The sequence below is a fragment of the Acartia tonsa genome, chromosome 10 (genome assembly GCF_053477335.1).
Source record: "Acartia tonsa isolate MP-2025a chromosome 10, ASM5347733v1, whole genome shotgun sequence".
NCBI lineage: Eukaryota > Metazoa > Arthropoda > Copepoda > Calanoida > Acartiidae > Acartia > Acartia tonsa.
Window position 1 is genome coordinate 33,350,191 of NC_137269.1, and position 12,034 is coordinate 33,362,224.

At 33.6% G+C, this 12,034-nt stretch overlaps 1 protein-coding gene across 1 annotated transcript in view; it reads right to left on the minus strand.

Annotated features, from left to right (window-relative positions):
* Positions 1–12,034, minus strand: part of LOC145329935 (uncharacterized) — a 151,025-nt gene that overhangs the window by 60,783 nt on the left and 78,208 nt on the right. The gene's annotated exons all lie outside the window — the stretch shown is intronic.

Genomic DNA, 12,034 nt, shown 5'->3' on the forward strand with positions numbered 1-12,034 from the left:
TCCCTAAATCGAACAAAAAGTTGGAAAAGTAGCGGCTAACGGCTGGCGGCTCAGCGTTGTATCCATTTGTTGGGTATTTTCAAGGGAAATCCATCACGAAACCTCTCTCCACATAATGCTTTTTTTCACCTCCAAAACGTTTTCAAACGGTTCTAGCCGGTAGTTGCTGGTACTAGAAATCTAAAAAATGTTTTTTTTGTATCATTTCACATGATTTAAAGCAAAAATATGTTTCAAAAAGTTGATTTCTACGTAATTTATGACAGATTTGCCCTAAAAATAGCCAAAAAACGGCTAAACGGCTGAGCCGCTAGCTGTTACTTTTTCAACTTTTTGTTCGATTTAGGGAAAATAGACCTACCAAGAATTACTCATGCAAAATTTCAGACAAAAATTCGAATTTTAAGTGCCATTTATACATTGATTACGAGATGGTTGCATTAAAAAACCCCCCCTTAATTGTTAATAAGTTTGTACAAACCAATCAAGATGTAATAAAACTTCATGTTGGATTTTTATAACTTGTTTATAATTTGTGTCTTTCCAATGGTATCTAAAATGTCGTCTTGAATTGAAATAGTTTTTTTTTATATTATATGTACAACTATAATTTTGGCAATAGATGTACTACCCTAGATGCAATGTTCAATTTAAAAAAAATAATCCCTACTAGAGGCTTCTAGGGTGTAGCTGCTTGTTAATTTTTTGTTTAGATTCTTCTGATCAATAGAAATAGAAGAGTAGAAGAATATTCTGAACCCTTTTTTCGTCAAATCTAAGAGAGAACATTCCTAGCAGACAAAAGTATTGTTTACTTTCGACTCAAGCTGATGTGGATTCTTAAAAAATGATAGACTCGCTATTTGATAGTGAGGCAAAATTATTTTTGTGAAAAATCATCCAAAAGCACATTAAAAATCTACAAAAATTAAACAAAATAATATGTTAATAACCCTCTTAAGATTTTATTTCATTTTTGTAAATTTTTTTATTCGATTTTGTAGGATTTTTCACAAAAATAATTTTGCCTCACCAGCGAGTTGCCAGCCTAACTTTTTTTTTAAGAATCCAACTTTGTTTCAAGCTTTCAAATTGTAAACGAAATTTTTGGGCAATTAATTCTGATTCCGCAAAGCTTTCTACTAAGAAAATATACTGTTAACAGCTGACTTTTATGTATGTATGAAATGAAAAAAAACATGCCTTCGTAGGAAAATGTGTACATAATTTCAACCAATGAGATCCAATGTAAATTCCGATGCGATTCTCCTATTGGCTCAATCAGACATTCCCTCTCTTTCTTAGTACCTTTATTTTCTGATCGATAGTTTTACTATATAATACAAAGTAGATTAACGTCCGTCTGTCCGTCCGTCCCTTAAGATCTCGGTAACCACTGAACCGATCGGATTCTACTCTTCAGGGAATATACCTACTGGTCCTGTGGTGGTTATTTTCTTGGGGAGTGGGACACCCCCAAGAAAACAGAAAAATCCCCCTCAATTTTTTTTAAAAAGAAAGTAGTGGGGGTAAATAATTTTTTTTTTAAATTAGCCAGGGACAAGGGAAGGCTATTATGGCAAACAATGCTTTAGAGCTGATTTCTTAGATTTCCAGTTTAAAATTGATGATGAGATAAAGCAACTTTTGGCAGAATTTGATAAGAAACTCAAGCATTATTTTAATACTTTTTGCTCTGTTTACTAAAAGCCATGCTAATGTGGTAAGTTGAAGCGTTTCAACCTACAGTCGCGAGTTCGATGCAAATGAGCCCCTAGTCTTAAAGATCCTACCAATAAATAACTACAAGGAGTTACTGATTAAAGGATATATTTTGAACTGATTCATTACAAAAGATATACAGGTTTATATAGCAAATAGAAGTATAATAATAGATGATGAGGGGTAGCTGGTGATGGGTTCCTTTGAGCTGGGGGCTGTGTCCACAGGCGCAAAGGTAGGAGGGAAGGCTGCCTCCTTGGGGTAGGCAGGTGATGGCAGAGAAAGGGGAAGGTCCGGCTGCGGCAAGGGGGGTGTAGACATCTCCCGGCAAGGCAGGTAACTGGGGCTTGGGGTTGTAGAGGGGCCGTGCCCCTCCCACTATCAGAGATGTCCAATTTGACCGCTGCTTGTGATGTATTGGCAAGGCCCTGGAGGGGCAGGGTGAAATGGTGATAATAGGCTTAGCGCTGGGTTGTAATTTGATAAGCCGCAGCATAGCAATTCTATGAAAGGCTTGTCCGTATACTGCCGTCTTACCACACTAAAAGGATTGTCAGAGTTTGTCTGCACATTCAGTTTAAAGATGTATGAACAGACTTAAAGCTTTTTTACAACTTTTGAGAATATTATCTAAATCATAAACTACTCGTAAATTATATGTTAAATAGTGAATAAATTTATTAAAAATCCTAAACTTACAAACTTTTTTAATCATTTAAAATATGGGTAATTTCCCCCAAAGTGCCTTGTAGAGCACAGAGCCCCACCATTTCCCTACCATTAATGTAAAACAAATTGAAAACGATCAAAGGGGCACTAGTCCTTTTGGTATAGCAAAGGTAACCAAAAAAAAATTCAAAAGGAGGGGAACAGTGCTTGATAGGCAACTTTGTGGTAAAGCCCCAATATATGTTTTTTATGCTTATTTTAGATTGAGTTGATCTTCAAATAGAATTTAGTATTTTATATTTTAGGGTTATTTTTTTTCAAAGAGAAGCTTTTCTATAATTAGGATTGGTCAGTCCATAGGCATGTTAGAATTATCCTATCATTTTAAAACTTTGCAGGTGATTCCTGTAGTAGGTATGTTTTAGAAAGCGTAGCAACTCCATAATCGTTACCAGAATGTCCATATGTCCATTTTAAACATGGAAAAAATTTTATGTGATTCCTGTGACAACAAAGTACATTATTATAAGTAAAGCAACTCTATAATCATGTCCTAGAAATGTGAGTATGTCCATAAACATTATCCTGTATCAAGCAGTTTTTACTTTCAATTTTGCTTCGACTCTTATACATTTGTTTTCTGATTATTCAGTTCTGACATTCTACAAGTGTTAATGTCCATTTGTCCTACCGTTTCAGAGCTTTGTTCTCATAGATGTTGTCATCCTTGATTAATAAGTAATGAACAATGAATTTAATTTTAAGCTTTAGGCATAAGTTAGATTATTTTTTGATTATTTTCAATTTTTCTGTAAAGATCCAATTTGTTAGGGTTGAATTTGTCCAAACTCAGTTTTTATAGATTCATATAGTGAGATATTTTTTAGTTATTGAATCATTTTGAAACTTTTGCTTTAACCTGCCTCAATGGGTTAATCAAGGTGTTAATCAAAGTGCTTTTGATTAAAAATTTGTTGAAATATTTAGTTTTTGTTTGTAAAGAGTTACAAAAATCACGAATAAGAAAAAAATGTAAAGAATTTAATTTCAGGAAGTATTATAAAATATTTTTTAAATCTCCCTAATTCTAAATTGTTTAGTAAGAAGCCTTTGTTTTGATTCTATAAACAGACGGTTAATGAGGTTTGGTGATAGCTTTTGATTTATACTTTCTGAATTAAACAATACTACAAAATAAAGTATGTTGCACCTTCTTTTTTGCTCTATACCCTAGAAGGTTTCCAGAGTAGGTTTCGTGATTTTCCTAGAATTATTGACCAGATGGACCATCCTTTGTCCTTAAAATTACCTTCTGGGGCGAAGCCGCTAGTGTTCTATAACTTACGAAGGTTTTTTTTATAATTTATTATGGTCCGTCTGTAACCGGATAGCTATTATTGTTATTATAGGCAGGTTAGAATTTTCTTGTCGATTACAAACTTCGAATGATGATTCCTGTAAAAGTTGGTAGACTTTAGAAAACATATTTATTAAGATTTTTTGTAGTAAAACAACGTTTTTTACTTTAGAAAGATACTTTAGATATTACGATTCAATATTAAATTGGCTGATAATATACAATTATGTTCGTTTGTTTTACATTAAATTATGTTAAGCTTCGCTTTTAGTGTATCCTTGTTAAAATTTTACTACAGCATAATCAAAATGATGTTTAAAGTAATATTTTTAAAAATGAAAAAAAAACTTTTTTAAAGAGCAGGGATGAAAAAGGACAAAGGATTGGATATTGCACAGTTTGAAAAACAAACTCGTTCTCTCGTTGTTGGTACTGATAAGTAGTGTACGAATCTTTCCACCAATAAATGTAACCTACAGCAGATTTACTGTTGATCATATTTAGGGAAGTGCTCAATCTATTTGTAAAGATCGGGGGGGGGGGGGTACGTTGAGTCAATGAAATTAGGTTTATTTCTAGTGGCGTTCGCACTGGGAGGAGGGGGGGGGGGGGGGAGGTTGATCCTATCCAATTTCTTATTTTCAGTTTGCTCATGTTTACAACCCAGATTTTATGTTGAAGTTTAATTTGCACTGAAACTCCCTGAAACATTTACTTTGGGTGTTTAATATTTTTATTCCAAGATGGATCTTTGAATCATTTTAGTGGTGAGCCAGACCGGGGTGAGCCAACTTTCCACCAATGAGAGCACAGCATTTTATGAAATGCCGCGCTGTGATTAGCTGAAATTCGGCTTACCCCGATCTGGCTCACCACTAAAATGATTTAAAGATCCAGCTCCGGTGTGGTTGTAGTCCCACTTCTTACACATCCTTAACCCCACCCGTCACCACCTTTTCCGTGCACACTCATTTAAATCTGAAGATTACTAAAAATGTCTCTGACGATTTTTTTTCTCTGACGGATATTTGCTCTCTGTACCAAATATAAAAATTGTCTCTTTAGTTTTATGACAGATATGATTCTAACAACGTGTACTTTATACTAGCTAACCCATTTATATGTGAAGCTTTTCTATAAATGTCTTTGCCAGTCTGCTTGTAATGATACTTTTTTTATGAAGGCTATACCTGTGGTGCCAAAACCATGCGTGGCTACCCAGTACCGTTAACAAATGCTGATTTCGAATCTGAAAATCGTTTTGAAAAATATTGCTCCTAGTTCGAATAAGATCTCATTAAGTACCTTAAAATGCTGATTTAGTCAAAACTGTTCATTTGGGTAGGTTATTTGAAAATCATTTCAGACTGAATCAAAATTTTTTAAAACGGTTTCTAGATCTGTAATCAGCATTTCAATGCGGTCATTTTGATGTGCAACATGCCTGTGTTTGAAGGAATTTCAATTTTTGGTTTTATAAGGGGGCGGGCACATTTTATACCCCCCGCGCGCCCGTTGTTTTTGGATTAAAAAACCCTTTCAAGTTACACAGGGTTTTATATTGGCCCAGTAACCCTTGCCAATGTCTACTAATGTGAAATTCCAAAATCGACCCACTGCACCCTAAGGAACACATATAAACATTCTACAAAAGAAAGCATATTAAATTACAGTTTAAAGCTGTGGGATGCAATACTCTAACGCCCACTGGTTGATATTAGGTAAAGTAATATCCAACAGACAACCAACCTTTGATTGCACGACCATTGTATGAGAGGTCTTAACTGTGCATGGTAATGAGTTGCGCCTTTTTATTGGTCAAGTCATTACCCCTAATGTAACTATTAATGTCGCGCACCTGAGCGTAGCAACTCTATAACCATTACCAAAATGTCCGTACGTCCATTTTAAACATGTTAATTTTTTTTTACTTATTTAACAACAAATTTTTATGTGATCTAATCATCGGAATGATCTGATTTTTGGTATATTGATTTCTGGGACAACAAAGTATAATGTAATAAGCGATGCAACTCTATAATCAAGTCCTGAAAAAGTAAGTATGTCCATAAACATTATCCTGTTTCAAGCAGTTTTTCAACAAATTTACTTACAATTTTGCTTGGACTCTCATACATTTATATTATGATTATTCAGTTCTGACACTATACAAGTGTTAATGTCCGTTTGTCCTACTGTTTCAGCGCTTCGCTTCTATGAATGTTGTCATCCTTGTTTTTTTTTAAAATATTGATTAAAATTCTGCAATGTTGTCCTTATTCTTAATAAAAATTTTAAAATTTCTTTTCAGAATCTGCTATGAATGAAAACATAGAAGTGAATATAAATAAAACATTTTTATTACTTTCAGACTTTTTAAAGGTAAGATCTTAACCCTTAACGTTGGATGGGAGTGTTGAACGCCCTCCCCCCCCCCCCCCCCCTCCGTTTTTTTCTATCTTATTTTCTGTGTGTGAAAGATAAAGAGCCCAAACTGCATGACTTTTTAAGTAGGGGTATGACACATAACTGAGAGTTGGAATTTTTTGAATATCTCCATCCTGGCGGGCACAGGATGCCAGCAAACCTGGCAGGGTCATCCAGGTAAAGAGCAAAAATATTGTTTGACTTAAACAAAGCATTTTATCTTGCCAAAATACTAAAATATCCTCTAGTTAAACATCCTCATTTTAAATACAGGTGTTCAAGTCAATTTCAGATTCCAGGTATGATCCTGCAGGTCCTGATCCTCCAGGTCTCCAGAAATCTTTAAAAAGGCTACTGTGGCCGCAATTTTTGACATGTCTACATAACGTTCAACGCCCCGACTGTTAAGGGTTAAGATTCGTAGCAACTCTGTTTTAGTATCCTCTTCTCTTACTCATAGGCGTCCAAGGGGGGGGGGGGGTAATGGGCCATTTGGCACCTCCAAAATTTTGTGAACAATACCCCCCCCAAAAAAAATTACCCCTACCTTGGAAGGGCTTTTACCCCCCCCAAACCATTTAAGGGGGGGAAATTACCCCCCCAAAATAAATGTTCTTTAAAAAAATATTTGGGGGGGGGGGTATTTACCCCCCCCCCCCAAATTGAATGTTCTTTAAAAATAAATTTTACTGTCCAACCAGTTAAAACAGTTCTTAACCATGATAACAAAAAATTTAATAGTTTGATCATGTTTTATTTGCTTGGGCCTTTATAAGGGCTAAAACCATCCCGGGGATCTATGATGTAATTGTAAAGCACTGAAGATTCCATAAAATAAGAATAAGATACTACTATATATTTAAATAGTAGTGGCGCCCTTAGCATCTAAGAACTCGTGTTTTCTAAAGGGTAAAAAGGGAGGAGAAAAATAGCCTAAAACCACTCAAAGGATTGACCTATAATAGTGTGGAACCATCATGGGATCTATGTGAAGCTTTCCTAAAAAGAAGAACTCAGTATTAAAAGTAATGAAATCTGAAGCTATAGTCAAATAAACCTTACTTACTACTTTATGTTATAAGATAGTACTTATTAACTTAATAGATTAGGTAGGTACTTTTTTACATAATTAAATTACCCCCCCCAAAAATTTTACCCCCGGGGTAAATTAGTTTGGGGGGGGTAATTACCCCCCCAACAGATTTGGGGGGAGTATTTACCCCCCCCAACAGACTTTAGGGGGGGTAATTACCCCCCCCAATCAAATTTTACCCCCGGGGTAAAAATTTTGGGGGGGGTAAAAAAAAATTTCGGCGCGCTTCGCGCGCCATTTTACCCCCCCCCCTAAAATTTTTTACCCCCCCCCCCATAAAAAAGCTTGGACGCCCCTGCTCTTACTGACTTTCTCATACTCTCCTTTACTCTTCAATTCTTTCAGCAGAGAAGATAATTAGAGAAGAACAAAAATCATGCATATAATTTGTATAAGAAAAATTAAATAGCATTTGTTAAAATAAAAATTACGAAAACCTTACTCATAAATATTTTAATATCTATATTTTGTAGCATGAGTGAAAGACCAACGGACAAAGTAAATTACTAACTGGATTCTCATTGGTATTGGGAATCTTCACAATATTTTACACAGATTTCCACAACTTTGATAAATAAATCCAAAAAACTATATGTCTATTTTCTAAATATATAGGGGGAGGAGGCAACTTACAATGATCTTTTAGGGCGAAGAGAAGCTGCGTTACTAAAATATTAACAAATTCTGAGAAAATCAATTAGAAAATATCTTAAAATTTCTATTTAAGGACCTTGTACAAATTTTGATTTGTGGAAATTATTTTTAATGAGATTATTTTCTGAAAATTTAACCTGTCTGTCGGTCTGTATGGAATGTTCTTAAAAATTTGTTTTCTTTCTATTTTTACCTATTTTTCTTCTTTTTTTCGTATATTCATGAAAGATTGGCCTCTACGTTATGAAACTTGTCATAGTTTATTAAGTAGAGATTTATAATAAATTCTTGTATCTATAATTAGATCTTACGCGGCTGCGGATTTAAAGCCTTTTATTTGGGGGGGGGGGGGGAAGATCCAGCTGTTAGCGAGATCTTCAGAACAAACATATAGACAGACATAAAAACATCCTTCCTTTTTTATATAAGGAAGAAATAGCCAAAAAGCCATTTGCTATATTTTTTATTGAAATTTTAGGATTTGTTAGTTTATTCTTTTTATATATCATTCTTGTTTCTTGACAAAACTCACTTAAATAATAAATTCTTTTTAATTATTGAGACAAACACTTTAAAAGATTAGAGATTAACTTTGTAATTATTATTTTATACAAATAAAATTTTTATAATTATCACATTCGATTATAGTCAGCTTATACTAATAACGAAATTAATTCGAAAAAAGTCACGAAACCTATACGTGGTTTTCAGCTGTCGTTGGGGGGCAACACATCGTAAAATTGACGACCTCTCCATCTGCCCCCTAAATATTATTTTAGATTTATTTTATTTGTTGGTTATACATAATACCTGGATTATAGCATATAGACTTTAAGAAACTATAAGCTAGAGATAGACAGATAGAAAAATAATATTTAGATAGAGAGTTAGAAAAAGATATATTGTATACAAAAGAAACAAAGACAGACATATATAGAGAGAGATATAGAGATAATACTATAAAGCTGTTATTAAGCTCGATCCTTACTGTTAAAGACAATTAACATATAAAATAATGGGTTAATTATTACTGGGATGTTACACCAGATTATCATGTACTCTAATTGAGTGAAAAGTGTGGCTAAAATAACCCCCATCCACCCTTTTATCCCGTTTCCTTCTCTCCTACTGGATAAAAGAACTAACCATTAAACGATGTCAATATTAGCAATCTACGACAACTTTTCTCCTGTCATAAAATCCACATATATTCTACATTCATTTATAAAATTGATAAAAACAAATAATAAATTTTTCTCTGGGAAATAGATAATTGAAATTTTTTATCAATTAATTATTGTTATAAAAATAATAGATGTATTTTATGAGTTTCTAAGAAGCGCAGCTACATTATAACTAAGGTATTTACCTGCCTTTATAATTAAATTAGTTATCCAATAATCTGAAAGAGCCAAAAAATTCGCATAAATGCGCAAATTTATTTTGTATAAAACGGAGGGGAGGGGGGGGGTAATTCTGTGCTTGACTAGGAACTTTGAGGGAAAACGCCACAAAATTTCTATATTGAATTAAATAGGTAAAAACAAATAATAGTACTTCTCTTGTTATTGAAACAAGATTTAAACAATAAGATGCAAATTAACATTCACGTTGTTTTACTAAAATCCTTTATATAGGAACACAGTAATAGTGTCTGACTGATTATGACGTAACAAAAAAAAATAGTCAATGAGAGGCCGTTATTGACCAATGGTAAAATTTATAGTGGCCTCTCATTGGCTAATTTTTTTTGTTACGTCATAATCAGTCACACACTATTACTGTGTTCTTTATATAGAATACATGAAAATCAATTGTTTTGGCAACTTTTCAGCATTAAGTGTCTTTGTGTCATTAGGACTCTTTACATTTCATTTGGAATTGTGAAAAAAACACCTTAGAGGATACTTTATATAGACAATAGAGGTAGAAAAATTTATATAGAAGAATAATATAACGATCGTACAGACAAACGAACAAACATTCTACTTTGAATATTAGAAAGAAAATCTTTACCAGGTCTCAGCAGTCGTGACTAAGCTAAGCCTCAAATTAAAACCCGTTAAGAAGCTTTAAATACATTTTTGAAAAAAGGATTGTAATATTTAGATCAGGATTAGACTTACTTATGGTTTTTCTGAGGCTTACAAGTGATTGACGCGCGGCTGCCGAGCCCTGATCTGTACTTATTAACTACATTTAATTGAAATTGTAAATAAATGTTTACTAATAATGTGACAATAAAAAGGATGACAACATCCTTAAAAGCGAAGCACTAAAACGGTAGAACAAACGGACATTAACACTTGTATAGTGTCAGAACTGAATAATTAGAATATAAAAGTATAAGAGTCGAAGCAAAATTGTAAGTGAAGTCGTTGAAAAACTGCTTGATACAGGATAATGTTAATTGACTTACTTACATTTTTAGGACTTGATTATAGAGTTGCTACGCTTTCAAAATCGTACCTAACTACTACAGGAATCACCATGACCGTTTTAACTTACGGAGGTTGACAGTAGAAAAGTCTATCGTATAATATAAAGTAGTCAGGTTTTTAGTCTGTAGCTTATTATTTCCATAACTACTGAACCGACTCAGTTCTCTATTTTATGAAAGCTTCTTATGGATCCATGGATGGCTTTAGACTATGTAATTTATATATATTAATTAAAGTTTGGTTTTGGGCTATTTTCCTTACCCCTCAAATACAGGGCTAATAGATGCTAGGAGAGCAGCCGCTAGACTAATAAAATATAACCCTCAATAAGTGTTCTTTAGAATAAGAAGATTTAAAAAGAAGTTTTTTTTCAAGGATTTATTCTTAAGAAACATAATTCATTCTTGAGCGTGCGAATAAAGGGGGAATAAGGGACATCTTAATGGAGTATTTAATGTAAACGAGGGGGTGATATAATAACCCATCCCCTAAATGTTTCATGTTGGGAGGAGTAAATTTGGTATGAGGGAAGGAAGTTAAAGTTTTAGTTTATGCAATTTTTCTAGGGTCTAGTTCTCTTGGGTACCTTCCCAAAAATAGATAAAATCACTCATATGATACTTTAAATCTTCATTAAGTAGGGTAATAATATAGGTTCAGTGGTTAGCGAGAACCTCATCGCCCCTCGTCAATCTAACTCAACCCCTTAAAACGCCCTTCCTTAAAAATGTGGGGTATAGTCCCTTTCGAGACATCGCCTCTTAAGGGGCGTTTCATCGTATTTTAACAGTAGCTTTTCTTCTATTTCTAGCCCCTGCGAGGAGCTCTACCACAGCGGGGTCAATTGCCTAATCCTGAGGGACAATCGCATAACCTAAAAGTTATGTGAAAATACGACGAAACGCCCTTAAGAGGCGATGTTACTGAAAGGACTATACCCAATATGTGTATTTTAGTTATAAAAATGCACTTCCCCCTTCCCTCACGCACCAGTGAACATAGTTTTCTCTTTAAGCGAAGCCTTTTAACAATTAGGTCAATATGTCCGTCAATAATGTATGACTTTGACGTTAATTTAGGCATTTAAGCATGCATTCTCACATGATTCATGTAAAAATAGGTTCAATTTTCAAATCAATTCAAGAACACAGTAATAGTGTCTGACTGATTATGACGTAACAAAAAAAAATTAGCCAATGAGAGGCCGTTATTGACCAATGGTAAAATTTATAGTGGCCTCTCATTGGCTAATTTTTTTGTTACGTCATAATCAGTCAGACACTATTACTGTGTTCTCAATTCAACTCTTTAACCATATCTAAAAAGTCAGTGTTACCAGCTTTAACATTTAATGCTTGAAGTACTAGTGTAATTTAAAGATAGAGAAAACAGAGAACTTATTGATGAAAGTTATACAAGAAAAGTATCTTTTTACATAGTTATATTTAATTAGTTTTTTTATTATTTATTTCTCTAAAACAAAACAAATACATATGATATTTGATATTTAAGACATAAACTATTATTTGTATAAATTTCCTAATAATTTCTTTTGTAACAAATTTGCTTCTTATAAGCATCAACAAAAATGGGTGAAACAATGACTTTCATTTATCCTATCATATAAAGTAGTAAGCGTTTTTTGTCTGTCCCGAAGGATCTCGCTAACCG